The sequence below is a fragment of the Budorcas taxicolor genome, chromosome 1 (assembly GCF_023091745.1).
Source record: "Budorcas taxicolor isolate Tak-1 chromosome 1, Takin1.1, whole genome shotgun sequence".
NCBI classification, from domain to species: Eukaryota; Metazoa; Chordata; class Mammalia; order Artiodactyla; family Bovidae; genus Budorcas; species Budorcas taxicolor.
The window spans coordinates 151,107,096-151,123,443 of NC_068910.1; positions in this window are offsets into that span (position 1 = coordinate 151,107,096).

The window sequence follows — 16,348 nt, forward strand, 5'->3', positions numbered from 1 at the left end:
GAAGGGAGGAGACAGAGGCTACCTGGTGGAGAAAAAGGATAGTCCAAACGGGGAGAGAGCAGTCAAGCCAGTAATCTCACTCCCAAGTAAAAATGGGTACTGAAGATTGAGTTCTTAAAGGTACAAAATTGATAACAGATACCAAAAAGCAAAGATTAAAAACTTTAGAGGTTGGAATTTCAAAAATACAACATTAAAGAAAAGAAGAAAAAAAAGTCACAAAAATTATAAAATATATATATATGTGAAGTTTGCTTTAAAAAATAGGGTCTGTTTTTTTTTGCAAAGTAATAGCAGGTTATAAAAGTCAAAATTAAAGGAGTAATAGAGGACTTAAAAATTTTTTAAGATTTTAAAAAAGAAAGAATGATCATAAAAATAGTAAAAATATATCTAGGACTTTCTCTGGTGTTGTGGGTATTGTGGGGTCAGTTCATTTTTGGATAGTTCCTTGGTCCAGCTTATATTTCTCAAGATCTATAGGCCCCTTCCTATGTAGTCAATACAACAGGGTTTTAATCTATTTCACCTATCACTTCCAAGACGGTTTCCTCTGTTTTAGCTTCTTCTGTTTACTGGTCTCTTCAGTGTCTGATTTCAACCCTGACGCAAGGAGGGTGGTGGTGGACACGTTTTTAGGTTAACTTGTTCAGTCGCGCTGTTGGGAGAGAGGGACACTGCAAACAAATAACACTGGCGTGTGCTCACAGTGTCTCAGCCACACTGGGCCTGCCCCTGCTCACAGTGCATGTATCCTCCCTGCCCACACTGCTCAGGCTCTAGCTTGCTTCACTGGGAACAATCTGAGGCCAGCCCTGGGCTGCATGCACCTCCCACGTCTAAGCCGCTTAGGTTCAGGCACTCGGGTAGTCCTCAGAGGTGCAGACTCAGTTGGGCCTGTGTTTTGTGCCCTTCCCAGGTCCGAGCAGCTAAGGTGATGAGGTATTTGGCAAGCGCGGTTGCTGCGACTTATCGCCTCCCCTGTCCCTGCCGCTCGGTTTTCTGGGTGTACAACTGGTGCACCTTCTCAGGCGGTTGTTGACTGTCCAGAACCCCAAGAAGTCTTAGAAAAGAAGCCTGCTTGCAGTTTGATAGATAATGTCTCTCTGGGGCTGCAATTGCCCCCTTCTGGCTCTGGCTGCCCGTTACCAGAGGAGGATGGTCTACAGTCAGCTAGTTCTGTTTAGTCCTTTGTTCTGTGCGTGGGCCTGGCAGTGTCTTAGGTTAGGGCTTTTCACGTGGTAGCTATCCCATAGTCTGGTTTGTTAGCCCAAGTTAGTTTGCTCAGATTGCCCTCGGGGCATTCAGGCTCAGTCCTTACTTAAGCAATGCAGCCCGCGCCTCCCGGCCCAGCCCCTGCTTGCTAGTGGTGGGTGCAGGTGTCTGCACTGCTTCTCCACTGGGGGAGTTACTGTTAGGCTTATAATCTGTGGGGTTTAATTATTTATTTATTTTTCCTCCCTGTTATGTTGCCCTCTGTGCTTCCAAGGCTCACCACAGACTCGGCAATGAGAGTGTTTCCTGGTGTTTGGAAACTTCTCTCTTTTTAAGACTCCCTTCCCAGGATGGAGCTCCGTCCCTACCTCTTTTGTCTCTTTTTTTGTCTTTTATATTTTTTCCTACCTCCTTTCGAAGACAATGGGCTGCTTTTCTGGGTGCCTGATGTCCTCTGCCGGCATTCAGAAGTTGTTTTGTGGAATTTACTCAGCACTTAAATGTTCTTTTGATGAATTTGTGGGGGAGAAAGTTGTCTCTCCATCCTATTCCTCCACCATCTTGGGAATGTCTAATTTTTTATTAAAAAAAAAAAAAAAACAGGCGAATGCTAATATAGTTGAGTGTGCCTCTGTTTACGTTTAGTTACTCCTTTAGTTATGTTTAGTTACTCCTTTCCAGCCAACACAGGGATTCAGGAGTACTTTTACTGCTACTGGTAAAAGTAGCAGTCACACCAAAGACTAATTGTACTGGTGGTCACACATTATAACCAGTCTGGAAGACAATTGAGCTGTGAATCAGCATCAGTGATCACACACAATAGCCAAGGAGGACCAGGGCTTGACTGTGTGCTCAAGTCAAGCACTTAAATTAGCCCCATGAGATAAAGAAGAGAACGTACTGCAAATTCAAACTCAAATTGAAGAAAGTAGGAAAAGCCACTAGACCATTCAGGTATGACCTAAATAAAATCCCTTATGATTACAGTGTAAGTAACAAATACATTCAAGGGATTAGATCTGATAGAGTGCCTGAAGAGCTGTGGACAGAAGTTCATAACATTGTACAGGAGCTGGTGATCAAAACCATCCCCAAGAAAAAGGAATGCAAAAAAGTAAAATGGTTGTCTGAGGAGGCCTTATAAACAGCTGAGAAAAAGAAGAGAAGTGAAAGGCAAAGGAGAAAATAAAAGCTATAGCCATCTGAATGCAGAGTTCCAAATAATATCAAGGAAAGAAAAGAAAGACTTCCTCAGTGATGAATGCAAAGAAATAGAGGAATACATTAGAATGGGAAAGACTAGAGATCTTGTCAAGAAAATTAGAGATATCAAGGGAACATTTCATTCAAAGATGGGCACAATAAAGGAGAGAAACAGTATGGACCTAACAGAAGCAGAAAATATTAAGAAGAGGTGGTAAGAATACATAGAAGAACTATACAAAAAAAGATCTTCATGACCCAGATAATCACGATGGTGTGATCACTCACCTAGAGCCAGACATCCTGGAATGTGAAGTCAAGTGGGCCTTATGAACAAAGCTGGGGGAGGTGATGAAATTCCAGTTGAGCTATTTCAAATCCTAAAAGATGATGCTGTGAAAGTGCTACATTCAATATGCCAACGAGTTTGGAAAACTTAGCAGTGGCCACAGGACTGGAAAAGGTCAGTTTTCATTCCAATCCCAAAGAAAGGCAATGCCAGAGAATGTTCAAACTACTGCACAATTGCACTCATCTCACATGCTAGCAAAATAATGCTCAAAATTCTTCAAGTGAGGCTTCAATTGTACGTGACCCAAGAACTTAAATGTTCAAGCTGAATTTAGAAAAGGGTGAGGAACCAGAGAACAAATTGCCAACATCTATTGGATCATAGAAAAAACAGGGGAATTCCAGAAAAACATCTACTTCTTCTTCCTTGACTATGCTAAAGACTTTGACTGTGTGGGTCACAGCAAACTATGGAAAATTCTGAAAGAGATGGGAATACCAGACCATCTCATCTGCCTCCTAATAAACCTATATGCATGTCAAGAAGCAACAGAACCAGACAGGGAACAATGAACTCGTTCCAAATTGGGAAAGGAATAAGTCAAGGCTGTATATTGTCACCCTGCTTATTTAACTTATATGCAGGGTACATCATGCAAAATGCCAGGCTGGATGAAGCACAAACTGGAATTAAGATTGCTGGGAGAAATATCAATGACCTCAGAGATAACACCATCCTTATGACAGAAAGCAAAGAGGAACTAAAGAGCCTCTTGATAAAGGTGAAGGAGGCGAGTGAAAAAGCTGGCTTAAAACTCAACATTCAAAAAACTAAGATTATGTCATCTGGTCCCATCACTTCATGGCAAATATATGGGGGAAAAAATGGAAACAGTGACAGACTTTATTTTCTTGGGTTCTCAAATCACTGCAGATAGTGACTGCAGCCATGAAATTAAAAGACATGTGAAAAGCTATGACAAACCTAGACAGTGTATTAAAAGCAGAGACATTACTTTGCTAACAAAGGTCTGTCTAGTCTGTATGTGTATACATGCACATACATACATACATAATGGAATACTATACTACTCAGCCATAAAAAAGAATGAATTTTTGTCACTTGTAGCAATATGGATGGACTTGGAAGGCATTATGTTAAGTGAAATGTCAGACAGAGAAAGACAAATCCTATATGCTTTCACTTATATGTGGAATCTAATACAACAAACTAGTGAATATAGCAAAAAGGAAGCAGAATCACAGATATAGAGAACAAACTAGTGGTTACTAGTGGGGAGAGGGAAGATGGGAGAGGCAATATAGGAGCAGAGAATTATTAGGTACAAAATAAGCTATAAGGATATATTGTATAATAGGGGGAATATACTCACTGTTTTACAATAACTATAAATGGAGTATAATCTTGAAAAACTGTGAATCACTGTGTTGTAAACCTTTAATTTGTATAATATTGTATAGCAACTATACTTGAAGTTTAAAGCTGTGTTTCTAATGGTAGGACGAGGAGAAAAAAGGTATGAAAAAGAGAAAGATACAAAACTCATTGGAAATTATCAGATATTGCTTGGACATCAACTCATCCCTTTAAATATTGGCAATTTTAAAAAAGAATTAAGCATTTATCCTGCCCTTTATAACTTTTATTTTGGCTTAACTGCCTAAGCCTGTGAATAAAGGAATGAAGAAGATTCTACCTAGTGGAAGAGTAAGACTATTGCAGAATCACCATTTTGTAAATACTGATGAAATAATTTACAGTTGGCCTTCCATATCTGGAGGTTCTGCATCCTTGGATACTGAGCTCCAACTGTACTTTGCCGCTTAATATTTAGGGTATGAGCATCTGAGGATTTTGGTATCCATTACTCATCCTGAGAGATGACGGTATTTAGATAATGCTCGTTAATGGATACTAAAACTATTAGGTGTAACGTCTATGGATAACTTTACAATGAAGGGAATCAAGCTGATCAATCCCTTAACACGTAGATTAATCTTGACACCTTTAAAAGTGAGGTAACTAACTGTATTTTCTTGATGTAACACAGTGTTAAGGAGACAGCATCTCTTTTGTGGCATTATTCAAACTCCTCCCTCAAATATTGAACCTGAATCAAATCAAGCCTTTAACACCAATTTCTAATGCATAGGAAATTCCTGAAGAGAAGAAATCAGTTTTATGATACCATGAGGAAGTAATTAATAATACACATGTTGCAGATATTCCATAGGACTGCTCACTGGTTTCTTCAACAAGTCAGAGGAATGAAAACTAAAAAGATACTTTTCTAGATTCAAAGACTTAAAAATAACTGAAAAGACCTAACAAATAGAGTTGAGTGGATTTGTTCTGATACTTATTTGAACCAACAAAATTAAATAAGGGCTTCCCAGGTGGTGCTAGTGGTAAAGAAACTGCCTGCCAATGCAGGGGGTGAAATAAAGGATAATTTGAATGTGGGCTGAGAATTAATCATAGCAAAGAATTGTTAATTTTGTTAGTTTTGATAATGGCACTGAGGTTAAATACCCTTACCTTTGTAGATGCACCCCGAAGTAGTTAAGGGTGAAATTACATGACATCTTGAATTTGCTTTAAAATATTCAAGAAATAGGGGAGGGAGGAAACTGATGAAATAAATACGACAAAATATTGACAGGTGTTAAAGGTAGGGGATGTGTATATGAGAGTTTCCTGTAGTTGCTGCACTTTTGTTCTTTGAAATTTTCACAATAAAATATATTTTAAAGCGTCTTTTAGTTAAGATGCACAAAAGTGATACCTGTGTAAAAGGTATGGATTGTGAAAGTTTAGAGTTGAAGCACTTTGAGAGAAGAAATCAAGTTCTTTAACTTAATAAAAATTCCATCAAAACATGTGCACTTGACTGTTCTGGCGAACATCACAAACCTGGGAAGATATAAAATTTAGGCCAAAACTCTGTGAAGTTATTATAGTAAGTAGAATAGGAAGGTATAAGAACACAGAAATGAAGAAATGAATTAAACTCGTGGTGTTGATATGTTAAGGTAACTGAAATTGTATACTTGGCAACACATTTTGTACTTACTGCATCTGGGTGCATTTTGTCTAGTGTACAGGAATTTGATGTACTCAGAAGAATCAGTTGTGCTAAACTATAACCGAAATTTTGTAAGGAAACAATCAGATTACAATCAGTGTTTAAATGCTCAAGAAAAATAGGTTTCCAAATTTTTTTTAGAATCAGATACATGATTTAATAAACTGAACATTAAAGCAAAAATAGTTGTTTTTCACTAGATGCACAAAGTTTCTTGGAGGCTTATTGAGTTAATCTATACGTGGTATGGCAATTATGGGCTTCCTTGGTGACTCAGTGGTAAAGAATCCACCTGCCAAGCAGGAGAAGCATGTTTGATCCCTGGGCTGGAAAGATACCCTGGAGTAGAAAATGGTAGCCCACTCCAGTATTCTTGCCTGGGAAAATCCCATGGACAGAGGAGCTTGGCGGGTGATAGTCCATGCAGTCACAAAAGAGTCAGACATGACTGAGCAACTAAGCAACAACTGCAAGTACACTGAGATAGTTAGTATTTTAAAGAGTTTTAGTTTTTTACTAAAAAGAGAGAAATATCCTCTACCATGAAAATTGAACTGCTGCATTTCATTTTGCTGATGAGTTCTTTTTCACAGATTTACATTCATTTGTTAGAAATTTAGTATCTTACCTCCAAGATCGAGAAGGCCCAGAATCATGACATTGTATTTTTGCAACTTGACGTAAATTGATTTGGTTGTTCAGTGTTCATTTAAAATACATGACATTGTGTGTGTCTATATCTTGTTCATGTAGACTAGCATCTTCTTTAGGAAATGGCTGTCTTTGCAGTATGTATCACTGGACTGATAAGTATGATGACAATGATGAAAAAAGATGTCACTAAGTTATGTTGATGGGCAGTGTATCTCATGGGATAATACAAGCAATGTTTCTTAACTACAGGATTTGATGGATATATTTTTATTATACTAAGATGAAAAATACAGATATCACTTGTCCAGTCACATGTCTTTTCTGAAGAAGCTGTGTTTCATAATTAAGAGTCTTAAGGACAAGTCAAAAAATATATGCTTGCTAATCCACTTTACATTTTAGGAATCCTAACAGTTGAACATAAAGTTTCCCCCTCCTTACCCCTCAAAGATACCATCCTAGTGCTGCCTGCTCTAAAAGAAGTCTTCTTAATTCTCACAACTGTAACATATTTTTAATCCCTTGAGAGAACACCAGTCTCAGGCAAATATGCCACATCTCAGATTGTTGTGATGGGCTTCTTTCAGATGTAAGCAGCTATGTTTATGACTTCAAAGGTAAGTGGCCATTTGAACCTGGGTCATATTAGTGTGCTTAAATCCAGAAGGACCTTTTTAAAAAAAAAAAGGAAAATAATTCATCTCTTTCTTTTTCCTTTTTGCATCTTTTACTCTAAATAATGCCCTTGCTAGTGTGATTTTCCAGCTCTCTCACAAAACCTGTTCTCTGGAACTTACTATTTACTGACACATTTTCTACTGAAAACATGGCTGCATTTCTTGCTTTCACACACAGGATGCCAGTTTCTGAAGTTTCTGTTTGTCTTAGATGTCTGGCATCAGAATGACAAGACTGTGTCTATTAAACCCTTACAATGTATCATACTGTATAATAGCAGAAAATCAATGTGGTTGCACATCCTTCATTTATTTCTAGAAAAATTGCTTTATACTGTGTGATTTCTAGTAAGATTTGTCTTTTATTGAGCACTTAATAATTTTCTACCAAATTCTTACTTTTCCTAAGATCAGTTTCCTTCCATGATTCCAGTTGCCTTTCATGTTGTTATCAATGCACTTTGAACAATTTCTGATGTTATATTTAATATATTCCAAAGCAGACAACTGGAAGAGTAAAAGTTCTAATGCCCAAGATGTATGGAAAGTATTTAAAGGACTACTTTTTAAACATGGGCCCCTGCATTTTCATATTCTAATGGGTCCTGTCAATTATGTAGCCATACTGAGCAAGGGTAGGTATTTAAATGGCACTCTAACCTACTGGTTAATTTTGCTTGTTTATTACTATATATGGGGCTTCCCTGGTGGCTCAGATGGTAAAGAAGCTGCCTTCAATACCAAAGACCCAGGTTTGATCCCTGGGTCAGGAAGATCTCCTGGAGAAGAGAATGGTAACCCACTCTAGTATTCTTGCCTGGAAAAGTCCATGGACAGAGGAACTTGGTGGCCTACAGTCCATGGGGTTGCAAAGAGTCAGACACGACTGAGCAACTAACACTCACTTATGACTGTATGTAATGGATACACACACTCACAGTAATTTTCTTGTGTCTGGCTCCTTTAATTCAGTAATTGTGCATTCTTGCATATGGTCATGTAGTTGTAGGTTGCTTACTCTCATTATTATAGAGCAAGAAATTTCTGTGTTCAACCACCAGAATTCTGTTTTAGTAGAGCTAGGGTGGGGCCCAATAATTTGTCTAACAAGTCTGGGAGAGTCATGTTGATGCTGATGGTCAGGGAACATGAAATGGTGGTCTAGTTAAGGAGATAAAAAAGTAAATAGACAATTCTAATGCAAAAATAAATGCTACTGTGCTCTGGGGACATAAATGAAGGAAAAAAAAATAAAAGAACCCAGAGTGATAGTGATGGTGGTAAAACATCCTCGCTGAAATAAACACTGTGCTGAATTTGGAGATGGAGTGTTAGCTGTAGAGGAAAAGGTGATTCTAGGCAGAGAAAAAACTTTGTGGACGCTTTGGTGGGTGATTAGTAAGCCACTTTTAGGGTATTGCAGCAGTTCCACTTGGCAGGAACACTAAATGAAGTTACAGAGAAACCTGGTGACTCAGCAGTCAAGAACCTGACTGCAATGCAGGAGACACAGGAGATGCATATTCTATCCCTGTGTCTGAAAGATGAGCTGGAGAAGGGCATGGCAACCTGCTCCAGTGTTCTTGCCTGGAGAATCTGATGGATTGAGGAGCCTGCCGGGATACAGTCCATAGGGTCACAAAGAGTTGGCCACAGCTGAAGCAACTGAGCATGCAGGCATGCATGCAGAGACAACCAGAGGAAAAAAGGAAAAGCAGAATGTCTTGAAGTGACTAATTTAGTATACTGAAAGTCCAGCATCAGATGAATGAATGTATCTCATAGTCTAAATTTACATCCAAGTAATGGAGGGTATTTGCCCATACAGAAAAATGAAATTATTTACATTAGAAAAGATTGTCATAAAATTCGTGTTTTTCTCTGTAACATTTAAGTCAGGAAAAAAATTACTCTTCAAAATGGATTTATGCCTTACTTTTAAAACAAGATATAGATTTTATTTCTTTTCTAAAGCAAACTATGAAAGGTGAAAAGTGAAGTCACTCAGTCGTGTCTGACTCTTTGCGACCCCATGGACTATAGCCTACCAGGCTCCTCTGTCCATGGGATTTTCCAGGCAATAGTACTGGAGTGGATTGCCATTTCCTTCTTCAGGGGATCTTCCCAACCCAGGGATTGAACCCGGGTCTCCCACATTGTAGACAGACACTTTACCATCTGAGCCACCAGGGAAGTCCAAAATTAACTATGTAGCCACATAAAGGATAATAAGAATAATGTAATCATAATACTTTTGAGTACTAGGCATTGCCTCATTTAATCCTACCTAAAATCCTATGAAGTATTATTATTTCCCTTTTATAAATGTTTTATGAATGACAGAATGAAATATGGAAGCTTAAGCAATTTGGTAAGGGCCATTCAGTTAAATTTGGGACCCAGGTCTAATTCCAAGGCCACACTCTTAAGCAACAAGTCTGTTTTCTTTGTGTTTCATGTTGAGCATAACATGATAGAACTGTGGTCTGGAGCCATGAAATGGTCCTTTAGGCAAGATCTATCAGGATTCATCTTTGGAAGAATCTCAACCTTACCTTCATAAAGTTAGCAGTCTGGTAAGCAAAAAGATATGACTACAAATAGGTGTAATAAATCATTACAGTGAACAATTGGGCACTACTAAATCAGAGGACAGTTCTACTTAATGAACAGAGTACAAGTATACAGAAAGAATTTAGAAAGACTATGAGGTACAAGTTGAGTACTTCAATCCATGTAGGTATTTGGCAAGCAAAGAGAAAAGGCTTAGACAAGGGGAAGATTTTGAACAAAAGCTTTGTATGTTCTAGGAACTGAAAATAGTTCCATCTAGTTGAGGAATAAGGTAAATCAGGAATAAATGAAACTGAAAATGTGAATAGATTACCTAATGGAAGGTCCTCTATGCCATGTAAAGTCATAGGGACTTTGTTACTGACAAGGGAAAGATTAAACAGGGGAGTCACATGATAATATTTACCTTTTTAAAAATGTTTTTGAAATATAGTTGATTTACAATATTTTGTTAGTTTGAAGTGTACAGCATAGTAATTAAGTATTTTTTCAGATTATTATATGCAGAGTACATCATGAGAAACGCTGGGCTTGAGGAAACACAGGCTGGAATCAAGATTGCCGGGAGATATACCAATAACCTCAGATATGCAGATGACACCACCCTTATGGCAAAAAGTGAAGAGGAACTCAAAAGCCTCTTGGTGAAAGTGAAAGTGGAGAGTGAAAAATTTGGCTTAAAGCTCAACATTCAGAAAAAGAAGATCATGGTATCCGGTCCCATCACTTCATGTGGAATAGATGGGGAAACAGTGGAAACAGTGTCAGACTTTATTTTATAGGGCTCCAAAATCACTGCAGATGGTGACTGCAGCCATGAAATTAAAAGACTCTTACTCCTTGGAAGACAAGTTATGACCAACCTAGATAGCATATTCAAAAGCAGAGACATTACTTGGCTGACTAAGGTCCGTCTAGTCAAGGCTATGATTTTTTCCAGTAGTCTTGTATGGATTTGAGAATTGGACTGTGAAGAAGGCTGAGCGCCAAAGAATGGATGCTTTTGAACTGTGGTGTTGGAGAAGACTCTTGAGAGTCCCTTGGACTGCAAGGAGATCCAACCAGTCCATTCTGAAGGAGATCAACCCTGGGATTTCTTTGGAAGGAATGATGCTAAAGCTGAAACTCCAGTACTTTGGCCACCTCATGTGAAAAGTTGACTCATTGGAAAAGACTTTGATGCTGGGAGAGATTGGGGGCAGGAGGAGAAGGGTACAACAGAGGATGAGATGGCTAGATGGCATCACTGACTCGATGGACATGAATCTGAGTGAACTCTGGGAGTTGGTGATAGACAGGGGGCCTGGCGTGCTGCGATTCATGGGGTCGCAAAAAGTCGGTCACGACTGAGCGACTGAATTGAACTGAACTGAACTGAGAAACCCTATACAAGGTGTTTCATGGACAGAAACCCTATACAAGGTGGTAGAAGACAGAATTTTAAGTAATTAATTAAGTGAAATCAGTTTTGATTTCTTCAAAATAATTATATATACTGCTGCTGCTGCTGCTGCTGCTAAGTCGCTTCAGTCGTGTCCAACCTTGTGCAACCCCATAGACGGCAGCCCACCAGGCTCCCCCATCTCTGGGATTCTCCAGACAAGAACACTGGAGTGGGATGTCATTTCCTTCTCCAATGCATGAAAGTGAAAAGTGAAAGTGAAGTCTATCAGTCCTGTCCGACTCAGCTACCCCATGGACTGCAGCCTACCAGACTCCCCTATCCATGGGATTTTCCAGCCAAGAGTACTGGAATGGGTTGCCATTGCCTTCTCCAATAATCTATACTAGGAAATTCTTAATGAAGTGAATAAGTTTAAGAATTACTTTCAAATATAAAGACAATTTTTTTGTGAATTCTAAGAATGAAGTCGACTTGCTATAATTTATTTATTCAATTAATTATTTAGATTTTGCTCCTTTTTATATTTTGAGGCCGGTGCATGCATATAAATTTTATGTCTCCAGTGTTTGTGTAAGCCCTGGAAAAGTTCAGAGATCCTGGGCTCTATGCCCCATTGTGTAACAGAGCAAATGGTCATGTTTGGTATTTGCCAATTGGGTTTGAACTGAAGCGTGGTATGTGGAGAAAGGCACATTCTTTCTCCTGTGTCAGTTCACAGATGGAAACCAATGGCATTTATTCATAGTATTTTCTTTTGACAGATAAGTTTAAACTTTATAAATGATAAATATAAATACACACATATATATAAATAATGGGTTTCCCTGATAGCTCAGTTGGTAAAGAATCTGCCTGCAATGTAGGAAACTCTGGTGATTCCTGTTTCAGGAAGAAGTACTGGAGAAGGGACAGGCTACTCACTCCAGTATTCTTGGGCTTCCCTTGTGGCTTAGCTGGCAAAGAACTCACCTGCAATGTGGGAGACCTGGGTTCGATCCATGAGTTGGGAAGATCCTCTGAAGAAGGGAAAGGCTACCCACTCCAGTGTCCTGGTCTGAAGAATTCCATGGACTGTATAGTCTGTGGGGTCGCAAGAGTCTGACATGACTGAGCTACTTTCACTTCACTTTATATATAAATAAAAATAAAAAGATAGATAGATAAAGTTCTACTAGTAGATGCCAGACCCTGTGCTGGTTTTACTCTTTTTAGTAGGCCTTACCTTTGAAGGCTTTATATTTAGCAGCCAGTTACTAATTTGGCCTGAATCAAGTTTTTATATATATTATAAATGTAAAAATTATAATTTCCCAAGTCCATTGTTCCCTGTGGTAGTCTATATAAGGCACCACTTTTTCTTCTTTTCCATCTACCTATCTATCATCAATATAGAATCATGCATTCTTATTTTGTTCAATGGATTATTATTTTCAGTTTGTGTTAAATTGCTGCCAGCGGGCCTCCTTTACAGTGGTTCCTGGTCCCTTTATCATGTCCCCATATTTTTTAGTATTTCCTTATTTTCCAAGAACTCTAGATCCTTTTATTGTGGAAAGCTATTTAGAAATGGAGATTTGTATCCTAGTTGTGTTCCCAGCTAATAGATTTTATTATTTCCTTGGAGCAAAAAAGGCTAGAAAATACACTCTCCACAACACACACACACACACACACACACACACACACACACACACACATTTATTCTAAGATTTCCTGTTCCAGTTCAAATTCTTAATGATTCTTTCTTTACTATCCTTATTCCATTTGCATCTCCCCTCTGCAGTGAGAACCCTGGTTCCTAACATCAACACGTTCACTTACTTTCTCTGTTCTACAGTGCACACACAAAAAGTTTCAGAATTGCTATACTGTTATAAACAACAAATCTACTAAAACAGAGTTCAATATTTGTTTCAATTTTTATTTTCTTTAACTACAGATATATAGTTAAACTGTTTACAAAGGTTCAAAATTTACTTAGTATTTTGAAAAATTCTCCTTCAGCCTCCTTACCAAATTTTAAGGCCTGGCTGATTCCAGTCTTTTTTTAAGCTTAAGTGTAACTCTCTAATGGATGCCTCCCCAAGCTCTGTATTAGATTAGGTCTGTTTGTTAGATGGTCTCATAGCATCCTTTGCTTTTCTTCTACAGAACTTTTCCTTTTTTGGTTTTTATGGTTGTTTACAGACTCTCTTCCCAATATGCTGTAAGTTTCAAAAGGACAGAGATAATGTTTCCCTTATCTCCCCTTATTCCCCTATGAACACGTAGTAGGTATTAAAATAAAAGTTCATTGGGTAAATGAATTATATCTAATAGTTGCTACAGGAGCAGAAAAAAAGAAGAAATTATAAAAGTTTGTTTGTTACATTCCTTCTTTCTCTCACTATTCCATCCTTTTCTTTCCTTCTCCAGAGGCAGAAATTTATCAGTTTAGTTGACAAATATTTGTTAAGCAACATTTTTGAGCACCTAATGCATATTTCCTGAGAACTGAAATATATATATATATATTTATATATAATTTAGGGACTAAGATCTAGTGCCAACAAAAATGAATTCAAAATGGCTTAAAGACAATAATTATAAGACACAGCACCATAAAATTCCTAGAGGAGAGTATAGGCAAAGCATTCTCTGATGTAAAGTGTACCAGTGTTTTCTTAGGTCATTCTCTCCAAGCAATAGAAATGAAAACAGAAATAAATCAGACCTAATCAAAGTCACAGGTATTTGCATAGAAAAGAAAACCATAAAAACAAATGGAAAGACAACCTACAGAATGGGAGAAAATATTTGCAAATGATGTAACAGACAAAGGCTTAATCTCCAACATATGCAAACAGCTCATAAAACTCAACAACAACAAATAAGCCCAATCAAAAAATGGGCAAAAGATTTTAATAGACATTTCTCCAAAAAAAGACAATCAGATGGCCAGTAGACACATGAAAAGATGCTCAACATCACTAATCATTAGGGTAATGCAAATAAAAACTACAATGAAGTAACATCTCATATTGATCAGAATGGCCATCATTAAAAAGTATATGAATAACATATGCTGGGAAGGGTATGTAAAAAAGGGAAACCACCTACATTGTTGATGGGAATGTAAGTTGGTACAGCCATTATGGAAAACAGTACGAAGGTTCCTCAGAAAACTAAAAATAAAGTTACCATATGGTCCAGCAATCTCAGTTCTGGGAATATACCCATAAAAACTATAATTCAAAAAGATACATGCAACCCTATGTTCATAGCAGCACCATTCACGATAGCAAAGGTATGGAAACAACCTAAATGTCCATCAACAGGTGAATGGATAAAGAAGATGTACATATATATGATATGACATATATAACATAAATGATATATACTACTCAGCCATGAAGAATCATAATAATGCCATTTGCAGCACCAGGGATGCAACTAGAGATTACCATACTAAGTGAAGTAGTTAGAAAAAGAAAGACAAACACCATATGACACCACTCATATGTGAAATCTAAAATATGGCACAAATAAAAAAAATGGCACAAATGAACCTATATACAAAACAGAAACAGACTCATAGACATAAAGAACAGACTTGTGGTTGCCAATGGGGAGGGGAGAGAGAGGGATGGGCTGGGAGTTTGGAGTTGGTAGATGAAAACTATTATATTTAGAATGGATAAACAGCAAGGTCCTAATATATAGCAAACTATATTCAATATCCTGTGATAAACCATGGAAGAGAATAAAAAAAGAATGTACATAAATGAGTCACTTTACTATACAGCAGAGATTGGCACAACATTGTAAATCAGCTATGCTTCAATTAAAAACAAAAGAAGAAGATCTAGTGCCAAAATATATTGTCTGATGTCTAAAGAAATCAACAGGGCTTTCTCAAAGACCCCAGAAAGATCAGGCAGATGGGTTACTACATTTATCTGCCTTAAAATGTAGATGTTCTTTTGACTCATAATCAGTACATTTCATGTTCATTTTTGAAGATATTTCTGCCAAGTATGCTTTCTCTTCAGTGGTTAAATGTAAAAATAGAACTTCTCCCTTGAGAAGACTCTGAATTAGGTTCCACATAAGAGTGTGAAAATCTATTACTGACAGGATTGCAGTGTAAATAGTTGTAAATAAATTTTTAAGGTGGGTCAAAATTCATGTGATTTCTCATTTGGACCCTTCAAATGGAAACCATGTGGCCCATGATTAAATTGAATTTCTCTTTATATGTTAGAAAACAATAAATAGGAAACAAAGCAATTTAAATAATGACAGGAACCTGTTCATGAGGAATTTAAATGAAGTAGGAAGAAAGTTACTATGAAGTGATTAGTCACATGCTTTACCTTCCTCTATTGCTCTTAGATCCAAAGAATCCTGTGTCATCTTTCCTTATACCCTAAATCAGATAGTTATTTTTTTATGTTTAATTCTTTTACTTAGTAAAGGAAAAGTAAAACTCCTTTCCTTCACTTTTTCTTCTGAATAAAGTTGGAGGATAATCAAATAAAGAAGAATGTAAAAGGAGAAACTATGGTGAGATGGGCATGTATAGGCTTGAATCCAGAAAAGCCTGTCTCTCAGTTCAGCTCAGTTCAGTCGCTCAGTCATGTCCAATTCTGTGACCCCATGGACTGCAGCATGCCAGGCTTCCCTGTCCATTACCAACTCCCGGACCTTGCTCAAACTCATGTCCATTGAGTCAGTGATGCCATCCCACCATCTCATCCTCTGCCGCCCCCTTCTCCTCCCACCTTCAATCTTTCCCAGCATCGGGGTCTTTGACAATGAGTCAATTCTTTGCATCAGGTGACCAAAGTATCGGAGCTTCAGCTTCAGCATCAGTCCTTCCAATGAACATTCAGGACTATTTCCTTTAGGATGGACTGGTTTGATCTCCTTGTAGTCCAAGGGACTCTCAAGAGTCTTCTCCAGCACCACAGTTCAAAAACATCAATTCTTCTGCCCTCAGATTTCTTCATAGTCCAACTCTCAGATCCATATATGACTACTGGGAAAGCCATAGCCTTCACTAGATGGACCTTTGTTAGCAAAGTAATGTCTCTGCTTTTTAATATGCTGTCTAGTTTGGTCATAGTTTTTCTTCCAAGGAGCAAATGTCTTTTAATTTCATGGCTGCAGGCAGCATCTGCAGTGATTTTGGAGCCCCCCAAAATAAAGTCTCTCACTATTTCCATTGTCTCCTCATC